Source organism: Eptatretus burgeri, chromosome 7 (assembly GCF_056783735.1).
Source record: "Eptatretus burgeri isolate ZD-2024b chromosome 7, Ebu_testis_v1, whole genome shotgun sequence".
Classification (NCBI taxonomy): Eukaryota; Metazoa; Chordata; class Myxini; order Myxiniformes; family Myxinidae; genus Eptatretus; species Eptatretus burgeri.
Window position 1 is genome coordinate 53,852,550 of NC_140967.1, and position 13,467 is coordinate 53,866,016.

Here is a 13,467-nt window from a genome sequence, read left to right on the forward strand (position 1 = left end):
GGCACTGCAAGCCAATAAGTAGTTTAACATGTTGCTAAAACTTTGTGGATGCTGATTATTCATTTGACAACGTATGGTCCGATTCTTCATTAAGAAGGGAGGTGTAACAGAATGTATATCGTGTTCCTTATGTGGACTAATAAAATGAAGCGTCACTTCCACTTGAGCCAAATACCTGTGCGTGGTCGATGCTGTAGGAATCGTGGTCATTGGGGTTGTTATGCAGCAACACGGTGTCTCGGTGTGTGAGAATAAAACAAGACGGTTGGTCTCGAACCTTTGTCCGGCTCATTGGATGGTGGCAGTGGTGTAGTCACATTCGACCGATGATGGATTGTTTTCAACCTCCCCCGCCACTGACTCTAGATGCTTCTAACCTCGGTGATGCTTGGTGCTGATGGAGACAGCTGTTCGAACTATTTTTGGAAGCGTCAGGACAGAGTTCAGAGTCGATACCGGAGAGCAAGAAAGTCGCCATATTGTTGCATTGTGCCGGTGAGGCTGCAGTGAAAGTGTACAACACATTCATGTTCTGCGATCCCACGGAGAGTAAGAATCTCGACTAGGTATGTGAAAAGTTTGAGGAATATTGTAATCCGAGAACAAATATAGTCTATGAAAGGCACCGTTTTTGGGAAACCCGACAGCAAGAGGGTCAACCCTTTGACCAGTATGTCACGGAGTTGAGGACGAAGGCCAGATCATGCAGTTTTGCGGAAACGGAGAACATGGTTCGAGACCATATCGTTTTCGCCATGTCAGACTTGCGTCTAAAAGAGCATTTACTCCGTGAAAAAGAGCTGGACCTCACCAAAGCCGTGGACATATGCAGATCAGCTGAGACCAGTCATGCCCAATTGAAGACCATGACGAAGACACCACTCGAGGTAAATGAGATGCACAGTTTTGGAGAGCAGGGCACAGTGCCGGGCCGTGCCTATGCTCCTCGCAATGAACACCGCTCCTCTTTGACCCCGGAAGAGCCACCGACCACTGGTACGTGTTCACGATGCGGATACCAGAAGAAAAGGGTGCACGAATGCCCAGCTAAAGAAAGGAACTGCAGCAATTGTGGCCGGATGGGCCACTTCATGACAATGTGCCGCGCTGAACCTCGTAGACGAGTGCACACCATTGACGCGCACAGGGATAGTGAGTATGATGTAAATCTTGATCAGTTGTTTATTAATGGCGTTGATACTGTCGCTGGCAAGAATTGCTTCGCACACATATCGATTGAAGGGTTGAAGGTGAAGGTCAAGCTGGACACTGGTGCACAGACATCTGTCATGCCTTTTGCCCTTTATCAGAAACTGCCAACGAGACCCCACATCGATAGTTCGTCCGTCACACTAAAAGCCTATGGGGGGCACCAGGTTTCCCACAAAGGTAAAGCTAACCTTTGCTGCCAAACAGAAAACAGCGAGGGCACGTTTGAGTTCTATATCGTTGAGTCCTCTGCACCACCTATTCTCGGATTGTCGGCTTGCATTACCCTCGACTTGATTAAAATTAGTGATAACAAGATGAATATTTGCTCCATGCACCTGCAGCCAAAACCACTTACATTGCCCGGTATAAACCAGGTATATGCGGATGTCTTTCAAGGGCTTGGAAAGTTTGACCGTCCCTACCATATTGAAGTGGATGGATTTCATCCAGTGATCGAACCTCCACATCGAATTCCACATAGTTTGCATGATCGTCTCAAGCAGAAGCTTGAGGAAATGGAATCAAGAGGCGTCATTTCGCAGGTGAATGGACCCACGGACTGGGTCCATAACCTCGTAATCGTCGAAAAGATGGTTAACTCGTTGCGGTTATGTTTAGATCCAAGGAATTTAAATAAAGCGCTAAAACGAGAGCACCATCAGATCCCCACAACAGAGGATGTAATCAGCTGGTTAGGAGGTAAACGTGTGTTTTCTATCTTTGATCAAAAGGACTCTTTCTGGCAGGTTCTATTAGACAAGGAGAGAACATTGATGTGCACTTTTAACACTCCTTTTGGAAGATATTGTTTTAATAGAATGCCTTTCGGACTCAGTTCCGCAAGTGAAGTACTGCAGAGTCGCAATCAAAGTGCCTTTGGTGACCTTGAAGGGGTGCATTTCATTGCTGATGACATGATTGTGGCTGCAGCCGACGAAGCGCAACACGACGAGATTGTGGGCAAACTACTCAAGCGTGCTCGGTCCTGCAACGTAAAATTTAATCAACAGATTCAGTGGAAGGTGTCAGAGGTCAGTTATATGGGGTACGTAGTCACTGCCGAAGGCCTCAGACCGGATGTGGCCAAAGTACACGCAGTCACAAATCTGCCAATACCCACGTCCAAAGCGGACCTACAGTGTGCCTTGGGAGTCTTTAACTACCTCTCGCGCTTCGTTCCGAACATGTCGACCATCACGGCTCTGCTACGTGATTTATTGAAGGACGTGCAATGGCAGTGGCACCCTGAACACACGGCAGCATTCAACACCCTCAAGCAGGCAATTTCTCAGGCACCAGTCCTGAAGTTTTTTGAGCCTTCCAAACCATCGGTCATCCAAGCTGATGCACTCAAGCCAACGTTTGCGAGACACGGCCTTCCTCAGGAACTGATGGCTGACAACATGCCATTCACAAGTGCAGAATTAAAGAGATTCGCCCAGGGATGGGGATTTCACATCATAACATCGAGCCCTACGTATGCTCAATCAAATGGACAGGCTGAACGTACAATACGGACTGTCAAACAAGGCCTCAGGAAAGCTCGAGAATCCAGAGAGGACTTGGAATTGACCCTGTTGACATACCGAAATAGTCCCATAGCAGGACTACCCTACTCCCCAGCACAGCTATTGATGAATCGAAGGCTCAGAGACAGGCTACGTATGACAGAGCGAATTTTGCAACTGCACATTCCGGCAGATGCACATCAGCTATTGGTACGGCGTCAACAGGTTGTGAAGAAATTTTACGACCGGAATTCCAAAGAGCTCCCACCACTTACTCCCGTTGAAAGCATCCGCATCAGGCAAGAAAAGGTCTGGGAGCCAGCAGTTGTCACTGCTACACATTGTGCACCCCATTCGTATCATGTGATGACGCAAGATGGTCAGGTTTACCGCCACAACCGCAAGCACCTACGGAAGACCTTGGAGTTTCCTCCACCTATCACCCCTCTTCCAGTTGAGGACCAGTTGGCGAATCGGTCCACAACAATGCCTCATTTACAAGATCCAGCTGAGAAAGCATCCTCATCCTCGCAGCCTGAGGCAGTCTCCACACAAGTAGTGGCACCACCTATTCACCGTTCTTCTCGTATCAAGAGACTACCCACGCATCTCAATGATTACATGGTATAAAGTTTGAATCTCCTGTCTGAGTTTGAGCTGCCTAATTATTTACTACTGTACTTTGGTGTATTTGTTGCAATGTTTTTGTGTGGTTTTGTTGCTTTATTAATTGGCGTGGTACTAGTTATAAATTTTGGCCACTTAAGTGCGTTTTTGAACATTGAGGGGGAAGATGTAGGAATAGTGGTAGTTGGGATTGTTACATTAAATTACATAGCTCTATTTTATGCGTGTGGACATATATAAACTGTATTAGCAGAACGTGTGTGTGTGCGTGTGTGTGTGTGTGTGTGTGTGTGTGTGTGTGTGTGTGTGTGTGTGTGTGTGTGTGTGTGTGTGTGTGTGTGTGTGTCACATGCATCCTTCCCTCCCACAGTGAATAGCAACGTTTGGTGAGGTCTCGGTCTCGGTCTCTCCCTCTCCCCCCCTACTTTATTGACCTGTCAGCGAAGTGACGGATTGTATTTTCTAGTTTATAATAAATGGAATGTCATATATGTTTGGCAATAAAGTGAAGTTAATGAAACTTACCCCACTTAAAAAGAATTCTGTCCCCTATTATATGTCCCTATTTGTCCGAAGCCTGGTGTTGTTTTCATGGTTAAGGTGGCCGGCCTATGATCTTCGGGTCTTGAGTTTGAGCCCCTGTCGTTTTGTTAAATAACATCAGGTAGGTTGATTCAGCCTGTCATCCTTCCGAGGTCGACAAAATGAATACCAGCTTACTGGTAACAGGCTCACTGCCACACTTCCAGAAAATGATGCAACCAGCAGCCACAGGCTGCATACAAAACAACAACATTTATCCCATCAGAATGGCAGCATTTTAATGCCAGAAACCGATCACTCCTTCGGATGGGTATAGGTGGACGTCATTGGAGAGGTGTTTACAAATCCTCATTGCTTTAATACTACATCACCCAGATGCTCTGAATGAGACAGAAGAGAGAAGTTCTGAGACAAATCACATGCCGACTACAAATGTCGGCAATAATGTGGGGTTGTGAGGACGGGGTGGTGAAGAACTTCACATTTCAACTGCCTTCTGATGGAGTTATTTTTGAATTCCCATCCATTCCTTGGGCACGACTTTATTGAATTTCTGCTTGGAATGAGTGGTGTCCATACTTAGAAAAACCAATACACAGTTCAGCTTCAATATCACACACATTGATGTGACTGTTCAAAAACATCTGTTCAACACTGGAAATGTTTGCAGGAGTTGCAACAGTTGGTTGCACATGAGCACATTCATTATCCCTCAATGATTCACACAACTGAAGAGCCTTTGGACCACTCAAACACACTTTTGCACAATACATGTTTCCCTGAACTGTTCACCTAATCTCAGGCTGTAAATTCCAGCTCGTTTGACATTTTAATCCACCAAAAACTTCATAACATAGCTGTTTTTACGGTATACCATCGGTGATGGTATATGACCATTGACAAATGTGGAATGAATGGCTGTTAGAATTCATTCATTGGAATGAATGTAGAATGAGTTTTCATATGGAATGAAAATTCATATACCATCGACAAATTACATGACACACAGTCATCGTCATGACTACCACTCAATACCGATGTGAAAGTGAGTGTGGTGATGTACAAAACAATCTAATATAAAACCATGATTGGACTTCAACACTAAGCTCGATCGATCCTTTACTCCTTCGCCAGAGACTGCATTGCGCAGCCTGCCTACCTCTTCAGATGCATGTGGGACGGCACGCCGACTGAGCTGAACGCAGCGCAGTTATAAATAGCCTATCACTGGCGGTGTAAACCAATGAGCGCGCATCACGATTCCATGAAATCTGGCTTCTCACGAGGTAGTAGTTCCGTGTGACGAGTTAGGCGTGGTAATTTACTTGAGTTTCCATTACGTGGGAACGGACAACATCTGACGACTGAGACGAAGTGACGACTTAGAGATGACGACTTACAGACTTTATTCAAAGGGATTTAACATTGGATAAATTCGTGACTTCTTGACGCTGCCGACTTACGCCTAGTCTACATATCTATATATATATATATATATATATATATATATATATATATATATATATATATATATATATATATATATATATATATATATATATATATATATATGTATATCAGGGATCATACGGGCAATTTCTCGTCTGTCAAATTTTTTCACGTCACAAAAAAATCGTTTTATCACGTACAAAGTCCATTTTGTCACATATATTTTGGGGTTTTAGACACACAGATTGGACAAGCCAGGATCACTTTTTAACATTCTTTTAATTCCAAACAATTCAACATTCTTGTAATTCCACAACGTCACTCATTCTGTAATACCGGGTTACCAGTTCATCGGAAAGCTAGGGAGGAAAGTGCTATGTATTACAGTGCGTGCGCTGGTTACAGTGCGTGCGCTGGTATACAATTGCACCGAGTTTGAAATGTCCCCGGTGTCTACCATGTCTCCGGTGTCCCCCCCCACCCCTCCCACGCGCCTCAAGTGACAGCCAATGACGGCCGTCCGCTAGATGGCAGTGCGTAACCTAGACGGAAATGGCGACAATTGACGGAAATACCCGAGTATTCATGGGCCGACAACTGACGGAAACAATTGACAGAAATTCCCACAATTGACGGAAACATCTGAAGAGATAATAATAATAATTTGCCAGTTTCCGCATGAACTACACATTAGATTCACACAATACTGCCTTTTTTCAATGGAAATTTGTGAATCTAATGTGTTATATATATGTGAAAACCATTGAATTTATTGCTTGACGAAAAAAACCAAGAAACGCTCCCCTCTCATGTACGAACAAATGAAAGACGTCATTTCCGCCCACCATGGCATTTCGCGCCAAACGCTGAAAGCCAAGTTCTTCTTATGCCATCATTCTCTTTAATATTAGCCATAAACAAGTGTTTCGTCATGCATTAGTAGTTGAAATTTACTTACAATTATGGCAGATATTGGTGGCAAAGTGATGTGGTTCTTTCAACCAGGGACATCTTGAATTATTTCCAAATTCTTCTGGAAAGTAATGTGTTCCTAATTATACGCTGTATCGAACAATTTCATTCCTTCTGTTATATATAAAGGTGCTTATCACAACAACAAGATTTTTACATTTAAAATATTAAGTACGCTTTTTAATTGTTTTTCAACTGAAAAAGCATAAGTTGCATATTTTAACATTAGTGTACTCATTTGCTTCACCACACATGCTGTATTGAAGGATTTCACTTGTTTTTCTTCAGGTTATTCAGTTCTTTATTGCATTTTTTTGGCATTCTGGATGGTAGCATTCGCAGCCGCAACTGTGGTGACTAAGTTCTCAGATTCTCCCTTCACTGCATTGTCGAGCATTGTCATGCCTTCCGTCAACAGTGCTTCAGCCCTCCTTTTCATGGCCAGAATATGAACCTCCTGTTGAGAGTCGTTCAGAGCAGCTGCTTCCGCTGGTCGTTTTCTGGTCTGTCTCTCCGGTTCAATTCGCGTCATATACGCCGACCGTGCTTTCCGAGTGTTTGATATCAGTTCCTCCGAATAAGGCAGCATCTGTGGATTATTATCAAATCTCTTCATATACTAACTTACTGTCCGCATTCCATTGATGCGAGGCATAGTGAGCCAGGTGCGATGAGATGTGAGCAATAGCTTGTTCTTACTGAACCGCCTATAAACATCGGCATTGCCACGATTCAATGTGAGGGCTATCCGAACCAATGTCATCAGATTGGGGAATTTCAACTGACCACGAGGTCTTTTCATATTGCCAACTCTGTACCAGTACACATCAACTCTTCCATTGACATTTCCCGAATTGGTGGCAGTGTTGTCCTCATCCGAATCTTCATCTTCGGAAGTGCTGACGTGTGGATTATCGGTGTACCAGTCTTCCGGTATGTCCTCGCTCAAGTACTCCAACTACTCATCAGATACTGCGTCAATTTTATCTCTCGAGAACATTTTGATGCCAACAGCAACGCGCTTGATAGCTTGCTTAGCTGATTCTGACTGCCGAGCTTAAGGATGAAGAACTTGTAGGTCATGCAAGAGCTGGTTATCCATTGGGAATTTTTGAGGAGTTTACCGATTTCCTCTGAATAAAACAGTTTGGCTCTCTTGAAGAAATCCAGATAACTCCCCTCGGATATCCTTTTGCATTCTCTCATGACTTTTATCTCCCGTGAAGCTGCTTCTCCGATGTCCACTTTTGGAAGCCAGACATCGTGATTCGTTAGATCGATGCTTCCAAGTTGCTTTCCAGTCTTTCGACCAATAGCTCCTTCGGTCAGGGCGCATCGCATCAGTGATAGGATCAGTGTGTTCATTTCATCGTAGAGAATGTGGATGAGTGGGCCCTTGCTCTGTATCAACTTATTGAAACGGTTGAACATGGACAGGATGGATTTCATGAATAGCAGTTCACTCTTGAGAAGCTTGTCACTCAAAACACCGCATATCCTCTTGGTTCTGTCGTTCTCTCTCTCTTTGTTAGTAAAAGTTCTGAGAAAATACTCTGTCAAAACCGGAAGTTGCTCCATCAGTCTTTCTGTGACGTCTTCCAATGTCATCCATCGCAAAGACACATGGCGGAGAAAGACATGTCCTTTAATGCCCTTGGATTTCTGCACAGCCTCGTCGTCTTCTCTCCTCGCAGCTGAGTATTTGAAAAGATAGAATACATCAATACCCATAGATTTGATCTCAGAGCCAAATTTTTTGAATGCACTAGAAAAGGCGTTGTGGCTTTTGTGCAAGTTGCACGTGCCAATATTGATCATTTTCGGATTGATCTCTTCCATAGCCTTTTTCTGCAGAGATTTCATGACATTTGGTCCATCGGAGGAAATTTGCAACAACTTGTCATGGTACAGACCGCTGAGAGATCGAACAATGTTATCCTTGAGTTTCGTAGCATCAGCATGACCCATCTCAAACGACTCCAGATGTTCTACACGAACACGATCACTCTTTGCTGGCCAGTAATGGACGATCACATCGAACTGTCTCCAATGTTTAGCAGTTGTTGCCTCATCAACCTGAATACTGTATGCTGGAGCAAAGTTCCTAATTTCATTTTCAATTTGAGTATGCGTAAACGGCCCCATTCCATCTGAAACTACGTACGCTGTCTTGTTTGAAGCGCATTGGAACTCCTTCGTGATCTTCGAGTCAGGAAACATGTGAGGAAACATAGCGATCATAGCATCTGAGAGTCTAAAGGACAAATTATTCACTGAAACATTGGCACACCACATCGTTTCCGCATAGGTCACATTGTTATTTAATCTCCGCTTTTGCCAGTCTTCCTGTCCATCAGCAGCACCCGTGCTGCCACTAGCAAAACAGGTCTGTATATTCCTCTGCGTATCCATCAGTCGCTTCAATTTTCAATTGTCACCCAAATTGTTTTGTCTTCGCTTGAAATGTGTACCAGTCTTGGAATGACGGATAATCCAGTCCTTCTCCCTCTGAGCAATACTCACGATCTCCTGACAAAGAAGACAGCGGACGGAGTGATTGTCGTGGGGTTTCGCCGAGTTTTGTATAGGGTCTTGATTGGAGTCCTCCCCATCCAACATGGACACTTTGAAGGCGGTGTTCCTTTTACTCATGATCGACAGCTGAAAAAAACAGAAACCCTCGTGAGGCCTGACAAAATAATTATATGTGGTCATATAGTGTACTTCAACCACAAATGAAGTGTAACACCCATAATAATGTTCAGCAATTATTGTTCAATCGATATGTTCTTTCGTATTATTGATGAAAAACATCAGTCTGGGCGTTGTTGTGCAGAAATTAACGAAACATGTTAGCAGCAGACTAACGTCGTCTGATAAAGCAAATTCTGAGCAAAAAACATCATTGGAATTCAAGGACCACAACAATGCTCCTATTTTCATAATGCATCTCTATTTCCTGCTTTGTACTATTACTACGTAATGCCCCCACTTTTCGAGGATGACCGTCCCATCTAAAGCCCTTACACACGTAGGCTGGAGCCGAGACTAGACGGCCGTCCAATTTCGGTCCCAGATTAATCTGAGCAATTTTATGTTGTGGTCCTTAATTTCCATGCATTTGGCGTCAGACATCTAACATACCTGTTTTTAGTCCAGGAATCTGCACAATAAGCGTAAATGTTCAGCATCGAATGACAGGAGGCGTAGTGATGAAATATCTGCGGGGCTGACGGTCAGCTCTCTAATTAACATGGTTACACACAGCATAGTCGATTACTCTTGTCCAGTTTGATATCATTCCTTTCTAAAAAGGAATACTTGTAATCAAGAACCCTTTTAGCTCCCGGAGTTTCCCGTTCCAGTAGAAGAAAAAAGTAATATTAACTGAACAGTGTTAATGCAAAGAAGTCTGCGGTATAACTGTATAAGTGATAAACAAAGCGCAAAAAAGAACAAACAGAAACTGCAACATCAGTTGCAACAAAGTGCAAAAATGAACAAAACTTGACGTAAGAATGTGTGTTCATCTTACCTCTCACCTTGCTGATGGTGACCACTGATAAAAAGTTTGCTCCAGAAGGATAATCATTGTGATATATCTGGTACAAAGCTGTCAAAACTTTCTTGTCAAATGTGCCACAATGTCGTCTCAACACTGTCACATAAAATCTGTTTTGTCACAGAATGTCGCAGTTTTTATGGCTTTTGTCAAATGTCACACCGTATGATCCCTGGTGTGTGTATATATATATATATATATATATATATATATATATATATATATACATATATATATATATATATATATATATATATATATATATATATATATATATATATATTGTTACGGCCACGGGTACCGAGACACCAGTTTGTGACTCAGGGGGTTAATCCCCGTTTGTCCTCGGAAGAGCCGGACCTGGGGCCACCGCTCACAATTAACTTTATGGTATGGTGGGTTGTTTTAGAACCACAAACGCCACCCAGTTAACCACGAGTTCCAGTGTCCACCGTCTAATTATGCCGTTTAACTAGAGGTCACGTGGTTACCTGAATGGGGAGCGTGCCCTCGGCAAAGCACCAATCTTATCTTGATTAGATCTTAATTAGGGTGGCCGAGCGCTTAACCACTGGTGAATACCGACTATTATTGGTCAAGTCTGTGGTAATTACCTCAGTCTATCAAGGTTCGGACAATGCTGGATCAATGGGAGGAAAGAACAAGCACGGACAGGTTGTAACGCCAACAAATAATTTATTAATAAGAAAATAAATAAATAAAAATAACTTTTTATTAAAGTGAGGTGAAAATAAATAAATTTCAAATCAATCAAAATGATCGCAAGCAAATAAATAATTAATCAGGCAAAATCAAAGTGATAGGAAAACAGACAAAGAGCAGATGCTAATCGGGGATTGACTAACTTAACAACTGAACACAGACAAGGGTACCCAGCAGATCATTCAGGTGGGGGGGGGGGACGAAGAATCATCTCGCTCACAAAAGAGAAGTCGTCCGTCAAATAAAAACGTCCTGAAATGTGTGAGCATGCCTTGTCCGTCGCCAGCACCTACTTTCAACAGGCTTGAACGCCAGTCGACGTCACCTCCAAGAAACAGGTACGGGAAGGGCGACCGTCTGACTGGAATGATGAAACGACCGTCTGACTGGAACGATGAAAGCAGCGGTCTGACCGGAACGATGAAAGCAGCCGTCTGACCGGAACGATGAAAGCAGCCGTCTGACCGGAACGATGAAAGCAGCCGTCTGACCGGAACGATGAAAGCAGCCGTCTGACCGGAACGATGAAAGCAGCCGTCTGACCGGAACGATGAAAGCAGCCGTCTGACCGGAACGATGAAAGCAGCCGTCTGACCGGAACGATGAAAGCAGCCGTCTGACCGGAACGATGAAAGCAGCCGTCTGACCAGAACGATGAAATGACCGTCTGACTGGAATGATGAAACGACCGTCTGACTGGAATGATGAAAGCAGCAGTCTGACTGGAACGATGAAACGACCGTCTGACTGGAACGATGAAATGACCGTCTGACTGGAATGATGAAAGCAGCAGTCTGACTGGGACGATGAAACGACTGTCTGACTAGAACGATGAAAGCAGCCGTCTGACTGGAACGATGAAACGACCGTCTGACTGGAACGATGAAACAATCGTCTGACTGGAACGATGAAAGCAGCCGTCTGACTGAAATGATGAAAGGACCCTCTGACTGGAATGATGAAACAATCGTCTGACTGGAATGATGAAAGCAGCACTCTGACTGGAATGATGAAACGACCATCTGACTGGAACTATGAAAGTAGCCGTCTGACTGAAACGATGAAACGACCGTCTGACTGGAACGATGAAACGACCGTCTGACTGGAACGATGAAACGACCGTCTGACTGGAACGATGAAACGACCGTCTGACTGGAACGATGAAACGACCGTCTGACTGGAAAGATGAAACGACCGTCTGACTGGAACGATGAAACGACCGTCTGACTGGAACGATGAAACGACCGTCTGACTGGAACGATGAAACGACCGTCTGACTGGAACGATGAAACGACCGTCTGACTGGAACGATGAAACGACCGTCTGACTGGAACGATGAAAGCAGCCGTCTGACTGGAATGATGAAATGACCATCTGAGTTGAACGATGAAAGCAGCCATCTGACTGGAACGATGAAAGCAGCCGTCTGACTGGAATGATGAAATGACCATCTGAGTTGAACGATGAAAGCAGCCGTCTGACTGGAACGATGAAAGCAGCCGTCTGACTGGAATGATGAAACGACCGTCTGACTGGAACGATGAAAGCAGCCATCTGAATGGAACGATGAAAGCAGCCATCTGACTGGAACGATGAAAGCAGCAGTCTGACTGGAATGACGAAAGCAGCCGTCTGACTGGAACGATGAAAGCAGCAGTCTGACTGGAATGATGAAACGACCATCTGACTGGAACGATGAAAGCAGCCGTCTGACTGGAATGATGAAACGACCGTCTGACTGGAACGATGAAAGCAGCCGTCTGACTGGAATGATGAAACGACCCTCTGACTGGAACGATGAAAGCAGCCGTCTGACTGGAATGATGAAACGACCGTCTGACTGGAACGATGAAAGCAGCCGTCTGACTGGAATGATGAAACGACCATCTGACTGGAACGATGAAAGCAGCCGTTTGACTGGAATGATGAAACGACCGTCTGACTGGAACGATGAAAGCAGCCGTTTGACTGGAACGATGAAACGACCATCTGAATGGAACGATGAAAGCAGCCATCTGAATGGAACGATGAAAGCAGCCATCTGAATGGAACGATGAAAGCAGCCATCTGAATGGAATGATGAAAGCAGCAGTCTGACTGGAATGACGAAAGCAGCCGTCTGACTGGAACGATGAAAGCAGCAGTCTGACTGGAATGATGGAACGACCATCTGACTGGAACGATGAAAGCAGCCGTCTGACTGGAATGATGAAACGACCGTCTGACTGGAACGATGAAAGCAGCCATCTGACTGGAACGATGAAAGCAGCAGTCTGACTGGAACGATGAAAGCAGCAGTCTGACTGGAATGATGAAACGACCATCTGACTGGAACGATGAAAGCAGCCGTCTGACTGGAATGATGAAAGCAGCCATCTGACTGGAACGATGAAAGCAGCCATCTGAAAGAAACGATGAAAGCAGCCATCTGAATGGAACGATGAAAGCAGCCATCTGACTGGAACGAAGAAAGCAGCCATCTGACTGGAATGATGAAACGACCGTCTGACTGGAACGATGAAAGCAGCCGTCTGACTGGAATGATGAAACAATCGTCTGACTGGAATGATGAAAGCAGCCGTCTGACTGGAATGATGAAACGACCATCTGACTGGAACAATGAAACGACCGTCTGACTGGAACGATGAAAGCAGCCGTCTGACCGGAATGATGAAACAATCGTCTGACTGGAACGATGAAAGCAGCAGTCTGACTGGAACGATGAAAACAGCCGTCTGACTGGAATGATGAAACGACCATCTGACTGGAACGATGAAAGCAGCCGTCTGACTGGAATGATGAAAGCAGCCGTCTGACTGGAATGATGAAACAATCGTCTGACTGGAACGATGAAAGCAGCCGTCTGACTGG

The 13,467-nt window shown here is 44.5% G+C and overlaps 1 protein-coding gene across 2 annotated transcripts in view; it reads right to left on the reverse strand.

Moving 5' to 3' along the window:
* Positions 1-13,467, reverse strand: part of LOC147023279 (uncharacterized) — a 28,272-nt gene that overhangs the window by 13,898 nt on the left and 907 nt on the right. For both annotated transcript variants that reach the window (XR_015059739.1, XM_085887123.1), the window contains exon 1: positions 10,890-13,467. This exon is cut by the window's right edge. The gene's annotated coding sequence lies outside the window, so the exon portion shown is untranslated. The remainder of the gene's footprint in view (positions 1-10,889) is intronic.